The 19,720-nt window shown below is 43.0% G+C and overlaps 2 long non-coding RNA genes across 3 annotated transcripts in view; both read left to right on the top strand.

Annotated features, from left to right (window-relative positions):
- Nucleotides 1–7,052: 7,052 nt before the first annotated feature.
- Nucleotides 7,053–9,679, top strand: LOC140002848 (uncharacterized). Its single transcript, XR_011810386.1, has 3 exons — nt 7,053–7,782; nt 8,754–8,848; nt 9,498–9,679. It is a non-coding gene; the product is annotated as an uncharacterized lncRNA (long non-coding RNA).
- A 1,243-nt stretch (nt 9,680–10,922) lies between these two features.
- The window catches only part of LOC106016127 (uncharacterized), a 120,469-nt gene continuing 111,671 nt past the window's right edge, over nt 10,923–19,720 (top strand). Inside the window, exons 1-4 of one of the 2 annotated variants that reach the window (XR_011810420.1) lie at nt 10,923–11,053; nt 15,319–15,426; nt 16,001–16,293; nt 18,747–18,891. This is a non-coding gene — a long non-coding RNA (uncharacterized lncRNA). The other variant, XR_005266888.2, reaches the window with a different exon arrangement.

Here is a 19,720-nt window from a genome sequence, read left to right as displayed (position 1 = left end):
CTTCAAAACTCAATATAGCCGAGGAGATGGCGTGTCAGGCACAGGATTGGGATTCTTTATCAATCTCCAACTGTACCAAACAAATATCCCATGCAAGAACTTGGGTTGTCAAACGTCCCATAAAAGCAACAATGAAAAACATGCTTCGATCTGATGTTTCTCTTCGTTTCCTTGTACTGTTTTGCTGGCATTTTTAAAGGGCTTAGAAACAATTCGTCTGAGCTGTTCTTGCTGCAGTAAAAGCGTGCAAGACAGCTTTCAGATTCAGCTGCTAAATGGCTGAGTGACATTATACAAATTTCTGCAGAGTGGCTTGCTGATATTTGTCCTACAGCTGTAATTCAATTTACAGTTGGTGTATTTAGTCTGGAAATCAATGCTTGTGCTTAGATATGTAATTTGTGACCCACAGCTGAAGGCTGCTGGGAGCTTGTGCTAAGCTACAGGCTAAGCTTAATCGTCCATACGCACTGATGTGGTGCTGAAGGAATGGTGTTGCCGATGATCTCCTGCTTGTTTCCTTTTTTTTTTTTCCTTTTCTTTTAAAAGCTCTTTTCTTGGCGAGGGGAGGCACTAGAGGGACTCATCAGTATAGGAACACTCCTTGTTTGCTGAACTTGGGATAGTCTGAATCAAAGAAGAATAAGGGTCTTTTAAAAAACAATTTAGGAAAGTCACTGAAACTTCCTGGTTTTTCATTTTGGTGTTTTGCTTTAGTTCTTTGGAGCCCTTGTGAAGTCGCATGGGTCTGAGTTTCACCCTGCATTAATATTTCACTTTTCAGTGTTACTTTTTCTGTGTGTTATTACATGAGAAAGTTCAAACTTTCAATATGCAAAATTGAATGTATTTATTACAAACTAAATACAAATCGTATTTGTATTTCACAGAATCACCTAGGTTAGAAGAGACCTCCAAGATCACCTAGTCCAACCTCTGACCTAACACTGCCAGGTCCTCCAATAAACCATATCACTAATTTGCAGCCTCCCTGCTGATTTGGGATCCCAGCAAGCACCCAGGGGACAGAAATGGCTCCGTCCTGAGGTCTTTCTCTGTTCATTTGTTTTTTTTAAGGTCTTCATAAATAGAGGGCGTTTACAAATTCATTCTGGAGCCATCCTGGCTGACTTCCTCGGTTTCTTTTTATTTCTCCTTGCAAAATTTGACCTTGCTGTTGGCTTCAGCTCCTTGAATTTTAAGCGGATGGTTTTAATTGTACTCCTATTGTATTTTAAGTAGTTTAATTATTATGTAGCGTGCAGAATACCTTTTGGTGAGAAGTTACTTCAACTTGTCTAATCCATATTAGATTTTGCACGCTTGGGTCAAGGCATGCTTGTTGAATGCATTAATTGTATCACAAAATACTTAGAAAATTTCAACTTTTCAATACAGCTTCCCTGCCCAGGTGACTTCTGCAGCCTTTATTTACTTGCAGTAGGTCTTGGATAAGTTCATCTGCACAGGTGATTACGCTCATTAAAGGGAATGTATCAGGGACAGAGTACAAACCAAAAAGGAGCAATGATTGGTGAGTCTTTAATATTCCCCCTGACTATGGTCTGCGGGCATTAAGGAAGGAGGCTCATGCCTAAATTTTGCTGTGCCAGTCCCCTTTGTTAATGGCAACTTTCTAACCCTCCAGCAGCACAGAGGCGTGTCACCACTAACCATTGCCTTCCCATTTGGATGCCACTGCATGTCCCTGCCTGAAGAAATAGATTTTTTTTGGCTCTATTAAACTCTTGTCATTCTTGAAACCCAGCAAAGCGAGGCTGATGTTGTCGCTGGCATGCTGCTTTCAGGGAGTGGAGTGAGAAAGGTTTGAGTGCTTTGTCCTCATCACTCCCCTGCTTGGAGATGCCTGCTTTGTCATCTGAGGCTGCAGTTCCTCACACCGCTCCTCCATGGATCAGTTCCTTCCCTCTTACAGACTTAGAGTTCTGATGCATTTTGCATTGAAAATAGGCTGGTAGTTTGCTAAGGATTTAGCGGGTTTTGAAAGCTTGCAGTCAAAAAGCTTAGGAAAAAAAAGGGGTATACTTGTTCAGAGACTTGCTAAAATTGTGTAATTTTCTAGTAGTTGTTCATGGCCTGTTGGCACAGCCGATATAGGCAGCTAGAGCCATGGTGAGCCTCTTTGGAGCATCTTGCTGGTTTGTCTTTCAGCACGACCATCTCAAGGGACTGTCCTGCTCTTGCACCTCGGTGAGGAAGACTTCTACATCTTGTTGTGTGGTCAGGTTTCTTAAGTACAATATGCAGCTTTTCTCCTGTGTGCGTGGGGCAGCAATTGTCAAGATGCCCACTAACAGCCCAAATAGCCAGAGAGTTAAAGCTGGGTTAAAGCTGACTTCCAGAGCTTGGTTATATGACAGAATGGAGAAGTCTTTGAGGTTGACTTGTTTCGTGTGGTTTAGGCTTGGCTGAATTTGAGTCAGGGCACTTCTTAATCAAAAATTATGTCACTCTTGTAAAAATAGATTATTTTTTTGTGTGTGTGTCAAGCAATCAGGTATCTGGAAATACCAGCAAAAATAAAGCTGATAATACGTGAGGGTTTGTGAGAGTACTGGTAATAAAATAGTTTCTGTATTCAGTGGGGGGAGAAAATGAAATTCATCTAATTATTCACTCTGCAGACCCGTAGGATTCTAGGCATGAATAGGAAACATGAACAGGTATTTGTACAGTAATGTGATGTGTGATAAAATACGGCTTCTAAAACCAAGTCATCAAATTGGTGGATCCAGCCTAATCTAAATCAGATAATTTTTCTGTATTATCATGGGCCTAATGATGTCGGTGTGCTTTGCTGGACAAGGATAGCCAATAAATTCAGTAGCTGGGTAAAAATGCACACTGCGTATGAAAATATTCTCGAGTCTTTTAAAATAGAAGCTTTCTTGGTGATCTCAACAGGGCCGTTGTTTTTAAATATTTCCCCCAATGCTGTTTTCCTTTTTGCAATCAGTCTTTTTATAGTCATTGCTTAAAAAATAAACTGCAGTCAAAATGCTGATGCAGTGCTACTTGTAGCCCGATGCAGTGCCTGTGCAGGGAGGTTGGACTGGGGCATTCAATTAACCCTCCAGCTATAACTTAACTCGGGCATACAGCAGGAGTTGGGCTTCACGTGTAAATTCTTACCTAATGCCAAGCTCGTGTACCCATTCATTAGCAGAAGCGGAAAGCAGAAGGTGTGTTTTATTAACGCTGCTAATTAGTTATTTAATATTTGTGAAACGCAAAAGCCACCTGAATTATTGCAGATGCCAGCAGCAGGAATGCAGAGCCAGAAGCGGAACGCCAGACTTGAGCAGAGAGCACCGTGCCTCTGAGTTGGGAATAACCAGGAGCAGAAGAAGCCAAAGGACCGTCGCTGAGCTCGAAGGGGTGCGTGTGCTGCCCTAAGTGCTGGTGGTTGAAGGCTGCGGCGTGGGCACGAAGCCTCTCCTTCAGGCTGGGGAGGCCTCTGGAGCTGCTCCTTCCTCTGGTTGGGCTTTAAGACATGCCTGGAAAAGAACAGACTTAGTAAGTACTGTGAAAAGGCACCTCCAAAAGGCGATGAAAGGCCCGTGAGGATATACCACCAGGGTGGGTGTCTCCTGTGGGGGTAGCCACGCTGATTGCCAGCGCCTGTAAAGCAGCAGCACTCCTCTTTGTCTCTGCAGATGCTGAGAGATTTGGTTATTTTTAACTGCTGTCTTCTCCCTGGGCCTCCACATGCTGTCCAGCTGAAGAACGTGTTTTCCAAGCGCATGGGGTTTTCCTCTGTAGTTCTGCCTTTCATGCAACTTTTATTATTAATTGCTTTAACCCAAAGGAGGAAAAAGAAAGGAAAAAATCGGCAGTGAGAGTAAAAAGTAAAAGCGTTTGCAGGAGGCAAAAGTGAACTACTTGAAAAAAGTATTAAAAGGAAAATCATATATTTTTGCCCCAGATGTGCTTAAAAAAAAAAAGAAAAGAAGAGAATTACTGAGCTCTCTTGAGAGTTCTGTCTGTAAATTTCAAATAGAAAGCCTGAATTGCATTTCAGGCTGCAGGCAGCAAGTTTTTTTTACTGTCAGTGATAGCAAAATCCAGTTGATGGCATCTCACCCAGGATACCTCAGCAAATTCATCCCCATTTGACTGTTACTTAACCTACTCCCAGAGCAGTTGTTATATCAAAGCAGGCGTAAAATTTCCTGTCCAGATAAAGTGAGGCATCGCTAGCGCACTTCTGCCAACAAGCATGGTGTGTCCCCATGGCTTACTGAGGACACCCGGAAGAGAGCAAGCTCCAAGGAAGGCTCCTCTGCTCTGTTGGATTCTGCAGTGTCACCGCACCAGGATTCACCCAGTGCACGTTTTGCAGACTTTTATTTGGATCGGGGCTCTGGATAGGAGCTACAGAAGCTAACCGTGTTTTGTTGCAAATTCTTGGTTTCTTGCTTGGGATCCATCTGTAGTGTTTTATGCATTTACCAAAAGGCTTGCAGGGAAAAGTCGCATGAGTACTATTGTTTTTAAGGCCAAAGGGAGCTCTGTGATCATCTACTCTGCTATAGTTTCTAGTGTCCCTTGGTGTCGTGGGAAGTAGTGATGCACGGTGGCACCGGTGATTGCATTTGGGAGCCTTTGTGAGTCATGCGTAGGTGTAATGCCTCATGCACAGAGGGATGGGCATGGGAATAATACCCCTACACCTTTTTCTAATGGACAATAAAATAGTACAATGATAGAGTAAAATACATCCCCGTTTCAACAGAAAAAAGAAATAAATCCACTTCAGTTTACTTTTTCTCCTGTGGTCTGGTTTTGTACCAGAATACAACCGGTAGCTGAGCTGACTTGGTGTTGTAACTCATTTCTTGTTTCAGCTGAGGTCATTTCAGATTGCTGCTTCTGCCGTGATTCTGTGTGATTCTGGCTTTTGTTTCAGAGGTTTAAATCTAGTGAGGGAGGTTATCTTGTTATCTGTAGCATCCAAAATTGAGGCGTTGCCTTTATCAGATTTTGCTGGAAAAGTGTCTCTCCGGTATTTCAAAAGGAGGTGGGGTGACTTGTCTGGTGTTTTACCCCTATGTGTTTGTGGGATATGCATCTAAGTTCTGTTTTGTCACTAACTCTTGCTGGAATAATTTTTAGATGTATGGGCTGTTGTTGTCTTCCCAGAGACAACTGATACATGGGCTTTTAGGATGAGAGATCTCGTTTTACTTCTCTAATCTTTTCTGGTTTGATTTATTAATGTACGAACGCGTTCTGGTGGCCTTCTGTGATGGAGTGACTGCCTCAGTTGGCAAGGAAAGACCAACGCTGTCATCTGCCTGGACTTCTGTAAGGCACAGTCCCATGCAACATCCTGACCTCCACATCGAGGTGCAACACAGGTAGGAACATGTCAATCCTTCTAACCTGTCTGCCAGGAAGAGAAGTTGTGCTGTGCCCCTTCATCCAATGGGAGACCCTGAGATGTGCAGGAGTGAGACAAGGAGTCCAAGGCTCCCAGCCTGGGGTTTTGCCCTGACCGTTGGCCCAGTTGGATCTCATTGTCTTGGAGTCTGGTGGCTCAAGATGCTGTGTGCTGTAATGTAGCTAATCCATTGCAGATCACCTCAGTCTCTCTTCATGAGACTTGCACTGTTTTGGAGTGCGCTGGGACAAAGGAAAGAGAAGGTGGTGTCCATAAAGGAGGAAGACAGCCTGAGATTTCAGAGCTTTTCCTACAAAATCGAGGCTAAGCAAGATGGTTGTAAATGTTTAATTAGCTTGGAACCTATGGAGATTTTTTTTTTCCCTTTTAAAATCCTTTTACTTTGGGGGTGGGAAGGGTAAATCTTTCTTTTTCAACTGATCTTGGCCTGACATTTTGTAATGTAGAGGGAGAAGGCAAAGTGACTTGTGATTTTTCTGCTGGTTGTCAAGGTGCTTTAGCTTTTGGAAACCTACGTAACTTGGGGCTGCTCAAAGGTATTAAAAAGCTATTTGACAATCATGATTTGTATATCACGTCGCTTCATTTGCATACCTGTAGCAGAAACCCTATCATTACACCAAAGTATAATTTGAAGCTTTTCCATATTCATGACATTGTGTGAGGTTGGGAAACAAATGCCACCTCAACGAGCGCAATTATTGATCACATGGAGTGACTGATCTTTAATTGGGTTTAAATTAGAATCTTCTCTATTTTGCTCCCCCTGCACAGCACCACTGAAGCTTCCGGTAAAAAAGAAAGCATTGTATTCTGTAAGAAACCATGAAAAACACCATTTTTGGTAGTAGCTTAAAGGGAATTTGGGCCCAATTACTGTAGACCAGGATGAAGATTTTGTATGTGATCGTTGCCAATTAGAAAAGGTCCCTGGTACTTCCTGATCTCTAACATGCTATGTTTGGTCATAACAAAGAAAAGTCAAGTTTTTCCATTAACATTTTTAAAATGCTTTAGTTCATGAACTCCCATTCTGGTGCTACTTGAAATCCTTCATAATTAAACCTCCGCTGCAGTTAAAAATACTGCCACCATTTCTGTTTAAACCTACCTGTCTGAAAGATGAGCGGTTGTGCAAATTTGTTCAGGCTGCTACATGGCATACAAATCACCTTGGGGGTGAGCTGCAGACTTTTTAAACCAATTTTAGAGACTCTTCTGATTAGCAAAAAAAAAAAAAAAAAAAAAGGAAAAAAAAGATGTAATATGCTTCCGGTATCTTTCTTTATATAATGAGAAAATCTATTTTGTATACAAGTGTTTAACTGCTTTTTAATGTGCATTATCCATCAGAAGTATGATTCAGCAGCCCAAGTCCCCCAGATTGCTGATGCGCCTGGATCTGATTCCTTCTGTGAAAGGAGTCCACTTGGATTTGAAGAAGGGGAAGTGGAACGAACCTTTAACTTTAAATCTTCTTAGTCCAGAGTCCAACTACTGTTTCAATTCTACCCTTTTGTATTTAATACAGACCATACTGGATTGGTGTGCTGTAGTCAAGGGGAGTGGAAGCTGTGAAATGGGGAGATTTGGTCTGATAGATGCAATGCAGTGGGAGCTGCTGTACCAGGCTGCAGCTCTTGGTGGAGCAAGGGAAGACTCACATCTTCTTTCAGTGCTCATCTGTTTTCACTTTGCATGCTGATGGTCATATATGGGAAGGGTTGTGGGGTTCCAGTTCAACCTGATGCTTCAGAAATAAAGGAAACTGGAACCTTGTGGTCTTCTTACAAAGGAAAATAGCTTTTGCTGTTCAAACAGTGCTTCTTGGGTCCAGATTCCCTCAGAGAGAAAACTGCAGATGGAGGAGATGAGGGTGAAAGCTGCAGATTCCCACTTACAAGGGAGAGTGTTAAGAGGCTTTCCTCATGTGTCTGTAGAATTATATTCCCAAATTTCAAACGACAAATGGTGACGACTGGATCCAGGATGTGGAGGAGGGCTGGAAAGGTGAGCAGCAGGATTCGGAGCAGTTAGTTTCAAGAAAGAAGATTTTTTTTTTTTCATTTCTAGATGAAATGAAGGCAAACAGTGCCCAGGAGAGCTGGCTGCAATTTAGACAAAACTGGTCGAGAGCAGTTTTGCAGGACGGCTGGGAATACCAGCAGGTCTGGCTAAGCAAGGAGCTTTGCTATGAAGTAAATGGCAAAAAGAGAGCACACAAGAAATGGAAATGATAATATGCAACAGAAGAGTTCAGAGCATTTCTCAGGCTGTAACAGAGAAAACCAGCAAGGCCACAGAGCAGCTGGAGCTAAAATGAAGACCACAAAAAGCAGCAAGAGGTGATTACACAGGTATGCTGGAAGCACGAGGAAACTCAAGGAAACTTTGTCCACACATGAATGAGGGAGAAAGACTGCTAGCAGAAAACACAGGAAGGGCTGGGGTCCCCACAGCCTTTTTGTGATGCAAGTTTTCAGGGAAGGCCACCGGGTACCTCAGCAGCTTTCCTGAGCTGGACTTGCTGCTCCTCGTGGGTCCCTTCCAACCCAGGACATGCCGGGATCCCATGAAGGAGTAACAGTCAGGTGCTCGTGTTTGGGCACTAAGAGCAGCATTACCGCCTCGACTGGCACGAGTAGTTCCTGAAATCCAGTTTGTTCCCAACTGTTTGAGTATTCCCAGGGTTGCTTTTAACTATCTATTTTTAAAGAGTCCCGAGGAAAAAATCTGATAAGGGTGTTCTTCAAAATTTTGGTTCCGTGCTGTGAAAACTCTTTGATCAAGTCAAATTTGTTAATCTTCGTACTTCCTCCAGCCCCTTCTAGCGGTTTCCTTCCGTGCATAGGAAGAGCTAATCACTCCTGAAGGCAGTTTCCAGAGCATCTTTAAGAGGATGATAACCATTCCCCCACGCACTTCTTACCTCCAGTGTAAGCTTCATTTTTCCGCTCTGTGAATTGGGATTCCTCTGGCAGGGTTAAGAAGTTTTTCTTCTTTGTGTGTGCACAGAGATCTGTGTAATTAACGCCTGATACGCCCAGGAGTTTTATCCCTAAATGACTATGTATTGGTTTAAGACTGGATCCTCTCCCCGTTGTTCTGCTAAACGCAGATTAATCCCTTGTGAATGAAGTGTGGCTATGAGTAGACAGCCAGGAGAAGTGGTGGTGACAGGGATCCTAAAGAAATGCAACTAAAGCCCAGCCTGCCTTTTGAAGCACCTGAACCACAAGTTGGCTAAAGGTTGGCGATCTTTGGTAGATTTGGAGATTAAAATCTCGGTGCCCTGATTTCCCTTTTCTGGGATTTTCTATGCCTGCAGTGCTGTGTGCCTGTGTATAAAGCAGAACCACCCAGGAAAAGTGAGCTGATTGTCTTGAAACTTGATGCGAACAGCCTAAGAAGCCAGATAAAGAGGTATTAGTAGTCGTAATTATTATTTTGTGTTGAGGGAGAATTGGGAAAGTAACAACATGAAATTTTTTGCATAATATATTGCTGGTTTTTCTTCACAAATGCTGACATGCAGATTACTTTATTAGCACGTAATGCATTTTATTGTTCATGATCACTAGAAAAATGAAGTTATTTCATACCGTGGTACAAAGCGTTGCAGTGTTGTTTTTCTTGTTTCTGGAAGATGGCATTTACTTTGCTGCTTATACAACTTCCTATTTTGATTATTATGCAAAATGTTAAATATTTTCACATTTCAAGTGCAATTAAACGGGACATCTGTTACACTGGGAACACGAGAGAACATTTTTATTATGCTGAAAAGATTTTCTGCATATAATCGCACCATTATTTGCATTACCAATTGCATATTGAGAAGTACTCCTCGTTTTAGAGAGTCAGCACTCGTACCAAAGACCATAGTAGCATCCGCAGTGTTAAAGTATTTTGTCTCTGGAGCAGGAGACTGCCCACTGTAATTATACAGCTATTGGTAAATTATGCTTTTTCAGAGCGGGCAGTGTGTGTCCGTGGCTCCAACCATGAAATGGCTATTTGTGGCTTTTCAAGTCCTTTTCACTGAAACAGTCTTTGTTGATTCTTTTGCAAGAACTTGGCACGGCTGAGGTGGTGCAGGTAGCAGAGAACAAGAATTTGCCAGCTCAACTTGGGGTGAAAGCAGAAATTAAGGGCAGGTAAATCCTACAGTCCGCAGAGCATCACCTTGAAAACACATGAAACATTGAGAGCTCTGGCAAAATGCAGTAAATGAACCTGCAGTCCCACGACTGGAGGCTGGTAAGAAAAAACTGGGAACAGAGAGCTTAAAATTGAGGGAGCTTCTCCTGGCTTTGCAGCAGTTGTGTACGCTCGGGTTATACTCATCCCTTTTGTCGTTATGCCGAGGAGACAGTGCCAGGCGTTAGTTTGGATTCTGCGTAAAGCTTTTGTGAAATGGCTCTGAGATGTTAGCAGCGTATTTATCTATAGCTGTGGTATAAGCATAGAGGAAGAAGGGAGTTAAGATGCACAAAAGCCAGACTCGGTGCCAGGCAATGCAGCTTATATTTGCGGGAGGACTGCATTTTCAGCATTGCCTTCCACTTCAGTTGAATATTTTTCCTTCATTTTGGAGGCTCTGGGGTCTAATCATAATACTAATACATTACCTAAAATTGCCAATTTTCAGGTTGTTTGCTTATTTATGCATTAGGCTGTTTTTCTGTAGGGAAACACCTGCAGTAGAAATGTAGCTGGTAAGTGTGTTAAATTATCAAAACAACCTGTTTGTCTCCCAGATAACAGGAGCTTGTCTGGTCCTACATCACACTCAACACTCAGCCAGCTTCAAAGTTTGCTCCAACACCAAAATCAATCAGGTTATTACTCAGGGCCTTGTCCAGTTGAGTTTTGAGCATCTTTAGGGATGGGGATTTCACAACTGGTTTCTGATGCAAGATGCTTATTTTAACAAGGAAGGTCCAGGGAGGTAACAAGGCTAGCTATTTTTCTAGAAATCTGAATCTCTATATATTTCTGTATATTTGTGTACATCAGTATCTGCAGGCTGGAGGGAGGTGTGCCTGTTGGTGTGTGCGGAAGAGATGCACCATTTGGGTTTCTGAATACAAATCTGGGTTTTGAAATCCTAGCACAATTCAGGAGTGTTTTAGTGGTGACTGTTGGCTGTGGTTGATACCGTAAAGGGAGATCTTCAGCGTATTTAGCAAGTGCTTTGGAGATTTTTTTGTTTTAGAGCTTTGTCAAGTAATTAAGAGCCTCACGAACGGCCCCCATTCAAGACCCGTGGTGTAAATGGAAACGTGTTGGGAAAAGACAGCCCAGCAGCTATTATTTCCTGGAAGCTTTCACTTTGATAGGCTCCTACATCTAATATCCCTAATTTGAGTCAGGTTGATTAGCCACTCATGTGTTGATTAGCCACGCTCATGTTGTTAATGATCAGAGCTAATCACTAAGCTAAGGAAGAAAAACGCACATCATCTACTACTCTGGTTGTTATTAGGAGTTCTGATGGATGGCTGTCACTGGAATGAGCACACTTCTCCCAGTACATGCATAAAATTAACCCTTTAATTTGCATTTTCCCCCCAGTTAGAGCAAGCTGTGAAGCTTTCTGCAGAGGAGAGCTGGGTGAATTACTTGGTAAGTGGCCTTACCTTCAGAGGTCCCTCAAAGCTGGAGAGCTGGCACAAATTGCTGCAGTTTCAGACCAAGAGAAACCCTACAGGGAATAGGGAAGGGAGATTTATTCCACCACTTGATGTCAGTGTTTGATCACTCTTAAAACTAGACAGATTTTTGTTTTTCCTTGCTTGGGAGACTTCTGGGTAAAGGCAGTTTGCCTGCCTTGCCATGTGTTCCTTGCTGTCAAGATGTTATTGATGGTGAAAGTTGACTGAAGTAGGACAACACTGGTAAGGATGATTCCCATACTTCCTCACAAGTGATGCATGCCTGCCCTTGCAGAAGAGACTGCTCTTGCATAACAGAGTAATGGTTTTCCAGACTTAGTACGTTTTTGGAGGACTTTACAGATGGGAGCTCATTACTTTTCAAGGCACTTAACCACATTCTTAATGGGACTGTCAGAAATCTGTCATCACGAGGTCGAGAGAGCTCTTGGGCCTTTACAATTTCTTTGAGTCTGTCTTGAGAAAACCACCTCCTCACTGAACACAACAGCCCTCTTTCTAGACTCCTCTCCTTCCCTGCATTGAATTGTAGTGGAGGTATCCAAAATCTCCACTTTAGCCAGTTTTGCCTCCTCTCACTGTCCTCTGCTCTCCTTTCGAGCAATTACCATACAGAAACAGACAGTGAGCTGACTTTGGGGCATCTTTGGATTTACACCAGCAGAGGAGGCAGCTGTATCAAATACCTTGTGCCTAACCTGGGCGTCCTTAGGCAGATTTCCCTCCTAGCTTTCTACAAGACTGAGCCTATCATTACATTTACTAATTGTCCAATGAGTACTTCTTTGCTCTAAATGCTTTCTTTATTGTTAATATGAGCAATTTCTTTGATAATGTAGTCCATCAGGAAGTGAAATTGAGATTTAAATAGAAATCTGTTTAATTTTAAATAGTTTAATTTTTCTCAAACTGAAAAGGCTGCTCTGGAATACCATTAAGTACTTGTTTGTATCTGGAAGATGATTTTCAATTTCTTGAGTCTATATATGTTCACAAACGTTTATTTGCATGTCAAAATGATTAGATTGTCTTCAAATAATTAGTACATTTGATTTACCATAGACACTTAATAGCCTTTTAAATCTTCTTTAAGCCATTTGCATTAATTATCATAAATCACTCATTTAAATTGGACGCGGCTTTAGATAGGAACCAGTGTCATTCCTGGGGTGGTGAAAGCTGCTGGAAGGAAAACGCAACCTGTGCTGCTGCAGCTGAACTTAATTTCACAGCTAGTAGTAAAAATGTGTTAATGGGCATCCTGTAACTTTGGAAATACAGGAGCATCCTCGACAGCGCAGCCAATCGGGTGATTTATGGAGGCTGGAAAACAACTCTTAACCCTGAAAACGCACCTACTTATATGGGATGTATTATTAAAAATGTTTTATGTAGAAGTCTGAGCTGGAGACTGCAGAGGAGGGAGTCCAAAATGCTGCAACCTACCACAAAATGCCACACGATGCCCAGCTGAGATGTGTCCACGGTTCTGGGCTGTCCCCAGAGGATCGCGAACGTTTCTCTCTCATTTCTGGCAAGATTGCTTCCTTCCTCCCCACATCTGCTACGCGAGATGTCCCTTCGATATAAAAGCACAAAACATTAGGTAGTCATGATGCATTTTTGTGCTGCTCAGCTATATGCCGTCTGGTTCTTTCCTTGATGGGTATTATGGGATATTTACTGGAAGACAATGGCACTCTGGGATTTAGAGTCAAGCTAAATTATTAGTAGCTTAGTATCTCATTATTCCTCTTTCTTCTGTGAGTCAGCACCATTTTCAAAGCACCATCTGGCACCATGGCATCAACATCACTGCACGTTACAGTCATTAATACCAATTTGCTGATGCGCCTGTATTGGCCATCGTCTCGCCTGGGGTGATCCGAGAAGCAGGGCCCCAGCAGCCGTGGCAGCGAGGAGGAGGAGGAGGCAGTCACCATCGGTTTCTCTTGCAGAAGGTGGCTCTGCTGGAGCTTCATTTTGTAGTGCTGCTGCAGCCTGGTGTCCAGACACATCAGAAGAGAGGCTGTGCCCTAAGATACCAGGATTTTGGGATATTAGATGTCCTTTCCCAAGAGGTCTGGACCTGCCAGGGCTGGGGGGATGGTGGCTGAGACATTTGGGGCTTGGGATTCTGGGGTGGCCTCTAAATGTGATACATGTGGCAGATCTTGTGGTTGTCCCCTGCTCCTGTCACTTTTCAGTCCATTCTATTTCGATGCAGCATTCTGAGGGTATTCTTCTTACTCCATTGCTTGCTGTTATGTGGTCTTGGCATTTTGGCAACAATGGGGTTGGGCGTCAGCTCTTCTGCTGAAGGGCTGGTGCTGGGATCTCCCGGCTCCTCTCCTGCTGGTGCGGTGCAACCCATGGTGCTGTGGAGGCACTGCCTCATAGACTGTGAGAGTCCTTTTGGCGTAGCAGAAACCAGGTGATACCAGCAGAAATCTTACAAGAACCTGCTTCTGTAAGTGAACAAAACCCTCACATTGAAACCTGGCTGTAAAAATTATCCGTGATGCCTATAAAGGTGAGCCCAACCCCGTCTCCATTACCATGGGCTGATTTTTAATGGGAAGTGTTAAGGGGTTTGCCCTTTACTGTGTAGCTTTGAGTGTGCTTGTTTGATGCTTAGAGCTTTGTGTGATATAAATTTCATTTTTAGGGCTGTAGCATGGAAAAGCAGCTATTAGGGTATGGGGCTGTTCATCAGGCTTATAGTTTATGTATAAGACTATGGCAAAAAGTCATTTGACTGAATATATGTCCTCAGAGAGCTATCACGCCATCATCAGCTTTCATTGGAAAACAATTACGAGGCTTCAAAAATGATTAACATGCAAGGCGTTTTTCTTTGTGGCTTCACTTACGAGAATGACAGAAATTTTAATGCGTGGCATTTCCCCGGTGTATTCTTTACGATTCAGTAAAAGCAGGAGTGGGAGAGGTAGATCATACAAGGTACAAATCAAGCAGGGAAGAACATTAGCATAAGTAAGAAAATAGGCAAGTACCTCATCTCATGGAGTGTTACTACTTCTTGGCAAACCTGGGACCTTCTGTTGGGAATCTGTGCCCTGCTCCCTCTCCTCCTGCGCATCTTGCTCTTTCTGACTCTTCCTAGGAAGGGATTTCCAGCAGTTCCTCATGTGTTGGTCTGACAGTAAGCCTGTACGTGTGGCAAAGTGTTTTTCAGTCATCACTGCAGTCGCCGGTCTCTCCGAAGTGCTGTTGAGGTGTTTATTATCCCCGGAGGCCGGCTTGTCTCTGGAGAAGATGTCTCTGTCGTCTTGCTCTTTCTGGCAGCTCCTCCTGATGCAGAACTGCTCGTGTGATACCGCACAGTTCAGCTGAGGGACACAGCTCAGGGCATGCTGTGTAGGACCGAGAAGATGCTAAGGGGTCATTTGAAGTCTCATGGTGTTGGCGCCAACACATACCTTGTGTTGGCTTTCTCTTCATAAACTGATACTCAATAAAGATCAAGGATTTTTTTCTCCAGCGATCTGTGCCACCCCTCCCAGGTCTAAATATTACATCCACTCCCCGAAGAACGGTAACAACCAAAAAAAGGTGTATCTATTGTCGATAAACTGAACAGCTTGATTTCCTCACGTTTAAAGTCTAAGGCATGTCTTCCAGCCTTTGACTCATCCGTCAAAGGGATTCGATGCTTCGGGGATGAGACTCCATGTATTGAGTTTGAAGTAAAGGGTCTGACCCGTTGTTTTAGGGTTTTTCAAGTGCTTCTGACGCATCCACGTGTGTACAAAACAATTTTTTCTCTTGTGTTTCGGATTGTTCTTGCAGACCGTAAAGTGTTTGATTTTAAATGATTGCCAGGCTTGACTTAAATCAATAGGAGGGAGATGGAAATGCATTTCAGGATGTTTCTTTGTTGGTCAATAAAACGTTATACCCTGTGCCATCAAAAAATGCTGAAATCAGCTTTGAAGAAGAAAAATGCAACAGTAGCAGATGCAATTACAGTGATTTGCTGCTCGAAATCACCTCCTGGATTCGGGGGTAAAAGGAAAGTTAAAGTTACAAAGTTTGTATTTCTCAAAATCCATGCTTTAGATTAGAGGCGAAGTAGCAGTAACACGCTGACAAGAAGCTCTTTTACTAATGAAGAGAGGGGAAGGGCACTGGATGCTCCATCACTAAATCAGTGACGTTTTAATTGAATTAAAGCAAATGTGTTTGTCTTAGGTGTGGCCAATTGAAGCTTCCTTCTTGAGGGGTTTGTCCCCATCACGACACGGGAAGTGGAACCAAACCTCTTGGCTTTTATTGCTGTGTTTGGGTGGAAATGGTGAGGTGAGTGCCTGCAAAGCGTTCCTTCCCCAGTGGAAGACGTAAAATGTCTGTTAGTTTTCACAAGACTTGTGGACCTGCAGAAGATGTGGATTTTTAACTGCAACTAAATCTGTGTTCCTAAGCTTCTGCCTGTGCAGTGGTGAGTTTAAAAGGGGAGAATGTAAATTATTCAAAGTAGCTCCTGTCTAACATCCTCCCAAGTCCCTCGGGTTTTGTCGTCTTTATCGCCACTTTCAGAAAAGTCAGATTGGTGCAAATGGAGCTGAATTTACCTACAAGTGGTATTTCAAATGCTGTAGGTTCTTGGGAACTGGCACACACAAGTATTGTGTAAATGAGATGACACATTTGGAGTAGGGAATTTGCATAGGTTGCAACATTTTGAATACGCTTATTTAAAAAAAAAAAAGGCACATAACTAACCCAGCAACAATTCTCGACTGTCATTCTCCAAAATGGGGGATTGTCAAGCTACAGAGCTGTGCACCTCCCTGCCACCTGCCAAGTTGCTTGTTGTAAGCTGTGCATATTCTGTTACACAGACAAAACTATTTGTGTCTTTTCTACATTTCAGTGTCCCTTTGCACGTGTTGGCTGGCACTGGAGCTGCGTGTGCCGTGTCCAGGAGCTCTGCCTCTTCCCTGGGCTCTGCAGGTGTTTCTACAGCATGGTTGGACAGTGGAGGATCCCCAAAAGACTAGCCTGGTTTGGGGAAGATGCTGCTGACTGTGAAAGGAGCAGAGGGATGCTGGAAGCTGCTCAGACCTTAGCACAGGCTAAGAGGAAAGGGAGCTGAGGCTACCGATGGAGATCAGCTGGGCCCATTACTTGCCATCAAAAAAGGGTTGTTTACATGCTGGAGAAGTGGTGAGTGTTAGGAGAGGGTTTAGAGGAAGAAAAAGGAGTATGTGCCCAATTTCAATAAAAAGACTGTCATCAGCTAAAACACGGAGGAAAAATGAGTATTCAGCTTTTTGGCTGAACTCAAAATGTGACAAATCAATGTGAAGAAGTTGTCATACGCTATTAGATTGACCATGATGATTCTGGTTTTTGCACATTCCCTCCATTTGCCTGCTGAAAAATGTGCATCTTTCTGTTCAGTTCCTGAATTCCCTGCCTCTTTCCCCACTTCTTCAAAGCTACGCAGTGTAACGCTGCAGCTGCGATGCGTGCTAGAAGCACCACGGTGATTTCAGGGGAACTGCTGGAATAAACCGAGAATTTCCCAAGTAGGAATCTGCTCCTTCAAGCTGATGATAACAGGTCAAATGTCAGAGACAGCCGTCGCCTACTATTTGTTTTACTGAGCTGCTTATTGTGGAAAACAAATTCCCCGTGCATACAGAAATCCATTGGGCAGGGCTTTGCTGTCACTTTGAGGTCAGCACAGAAGGTTTGGTTTGTGCTGTTCTCACTTGAGAAATTCAAGTATCTGACACACATGCGGCTGTGAACCCATTGCCATCCTCGAGGAGCAGTGCTGCTGCCTAAAGTTTTTTGAAATCTTCAAAACAAGACATTTTTATGCAGTGCCCCCACAACGTGACATTGATGTGGTGTATAACAAATATATTCTACCCAACATTTGCAAGTGAAAAAGGTTGGATTTTAATTCACTAATCTAAATTGCAGCTGCACGTGGAAGCAGCTTGTATTAATTGAGTTCTGTGAAGGCACCTGGTGGTGCCAGCAGGGTTGCATTCAGCTGATGTGGTGCCCTGTCTGTAATACTTGCTGAGGTGTACTGGGTATGGTGACATTTCCAAAGGTATGTGCTGGTATTTTGTATATATTTGAAGGCATTACTGTCCTGTGTTAGAATTTGCATTTCCAGGAGATAGAAATTCACGTTTGTTAAGATCTGTACTGATAAAAAAGGCTGGGCAGTAGGCCCTCACTGTGTCCTTAATACAAAACTGGTTGAGCTGAATTCTTTATGCTTATTTTTTAAATATGAGGTGAATTTTAAGTGTGTAAATACAGCCACTTATCAGCTGTCGGGACGAGGCAGAGAGCAGTATGTCTGTATCTTGAATCACCATCCCTGGAGGTCTTGAGAAGACGTTTAGATGCAGAGCTCAGTGATCTGGTTTAGTGGGGGACTTGGTAGCGTTAGGCCAGAGGTTGGGCTAGGTGATCTTGGAGGTCTCTTCCAACCTGGGTGATTCTGTGATCTATCTCTGTATCTTTGATTTAAGAAGGTAAACGTGGCAGTGTAGCTAACACTGCCATTGTACACAGTTCCCCAGCACAGGAAGCAAATCTCTCAAAATTTTGACTTATTTTTCAGATTATAAATACATTGATTTTTGGCTTAGGGAGGCGTGTATGCTATATGGTATGAAGATGGGTAGACATGAATGCTGTTACAAGCCTGGAGTTACTTATTTCTGAGAAGAAATTTGGAGGTGATGGGACCAGTATGTTTGAAGTACATCAAGGATGTTGGGAAGTCAGTACTGAGTGGTTGGCTGGGGCTGTGGGCAGAGCAGAAGTAGAGCTGGAGTTGATTGAAGAGACAGCAGGAACATTTGGGAAGGTGTGATTTTACACAGGGCACACTGATTGTAACCTCTGAACAGTTCTTGTAAAAAGCAGTATAAGGTATAGGATGATGTAAAGCAAAAAATAAATAAAAAATTAGCTTGATCGTTTTATGCTTCAGTGTATGTGATGATAGGAGGGTACAAAGAGCATTAGGGAGGTGTGCGATAGCATTTAATTCTGAGCACATTCCTGGTGCTGAATACTGTTACAAGCTCGTTCTGTTCCCCAAGATGCTCCTCAGCCTGTTGAGGGTAGATGAGAGTCTCTGTTGAGCTCTGAAGCTGGCTCGGCGTTGATCTGCAATGAATTCAGGGACTCCACGCCTCCAAAAATACTGCCTGTCCCCAGATACTGGGAAGCATTCTCTGTCAGTTGTAAGGTTCCTACTGAATGCAACTGCAGAGTGCCAAAGCAAAGACCGAGCCTTTTATTTCTTCCAGAAAATACTGTATTTCAGTGCATAAAGTAATGAAATAAAAATTTGCTTTTAAATAAATATCATAGCTGATATATATCTAGAAGCTCTGTATGCCAGTGTAGGTTGTGTGTAAATATTTATTCCATCTGGGATGAGAGTTACTGAGGATACTATAAAATGATCTAGAGCAAACCTTAACCAAATGCGATATGTTGTTATACTCTTACACATTTGAAGTGAGTCCAGCAGCATCATCCCTTTCTACTTTGCCTTCCTTGGCTTTAATTTTTCTAAATGAGCAGCAAAAAATAAGGGTTTTCATTGCAGCAAATCTCATTTTTCTTCTGTACAGGTACTGACTGTTTTATACCACCACCTATTCATCGCTCAAAGGCACCTTTTTAATTGGGGAACTCATTATTTCAAAATGGTGAAACGGAGCCACGTGGTGTGACCCGGAGGGAGCTGCGTTCTGGCTGGCAGGGGCAGCAGAGCTGGTAAGTTGATCTATTCAGAGCTTTTTGGCAGCTAGAAAGAGAAGGATGCTAAACCAAACCAAACCAACAAATATTTGGAAGTACAGCCTGTTGGGCAGTTAAAGGCTGTGCAGACACTCAGGATCTCGTGGTATTAGGTGAAGTGCTGCGTATTGCCACTCTGCTAAAACAGTGCATCATAAAGCTATAAACAAAAGCATTCAGCAGTGACTTGAAGGATTATTTGGTACTATTAATAGCAGCCTGCTTCTCTAGATGATGAGGAGATGGGCAGAGAGAGAGAGAGCCTCTTACCTGGCAAGGATATTCATGGCTGTAGTGCCAGTGCCATCAAGTTTCTTCCAAGTATTCTTCCTTTTATCACGTAGGCCTAGCCAATATCATTTTCTAATTCTGCATGGTCTTGACACCCTTCTTCTGTCTTGCATTGAGTGCTACGCTTGAAAGTGTGCGGATGGTTTAAAGAAAATAAAAGTCAGTGAAGTGCTTTGCTACCCAAGCTCTTAAAAGTGGGTCTTCTCAAGGACCATTACTTCAGATCGCAGGATCGCTCTGCCATTCGACTCACCTTGTTCCTTTCCACAGCTCACTCTTTTTTGCTTCTTCATCTGAGTGTGTAAGCAATGGGGTTGTTGACACTCATTTGAATATCCTCTTCTGGGCTGGCAGCGAAGCTCTCAATTAAAGGATAAGGACTTTCTCCTGAGTTATTGTTCCAGTCCTCACCTGTAAGCTGCTGAGCATAAGCATTGTATTTCAGTGGCAGTTCCTTTATTCGTAATGTTTAGTATGAAGCTGTAGAGGCTGATGACATTTTAAGTGGTGCCAT

This window comes from Anas platyrhynchos, chromosome 6, assembly GCF_047663525.1.
Source record: "Anas platyrhynchos isolate ZD024472 breed Pekin duck chromosome 6, IASCAAS_PekinDuck_T2T, whole genome shotgun sequence".
Lineage (NCBI taxonomy): Eukaryota > Metazoa > Chordata > Aves > Anseriformes > Anatidae > Anas > Anas platyrhynchos.
Note: the sequence above shows the minus strand (reverse complement) of the source record. Positions and strands in the feature narration are given on the sequence as shown.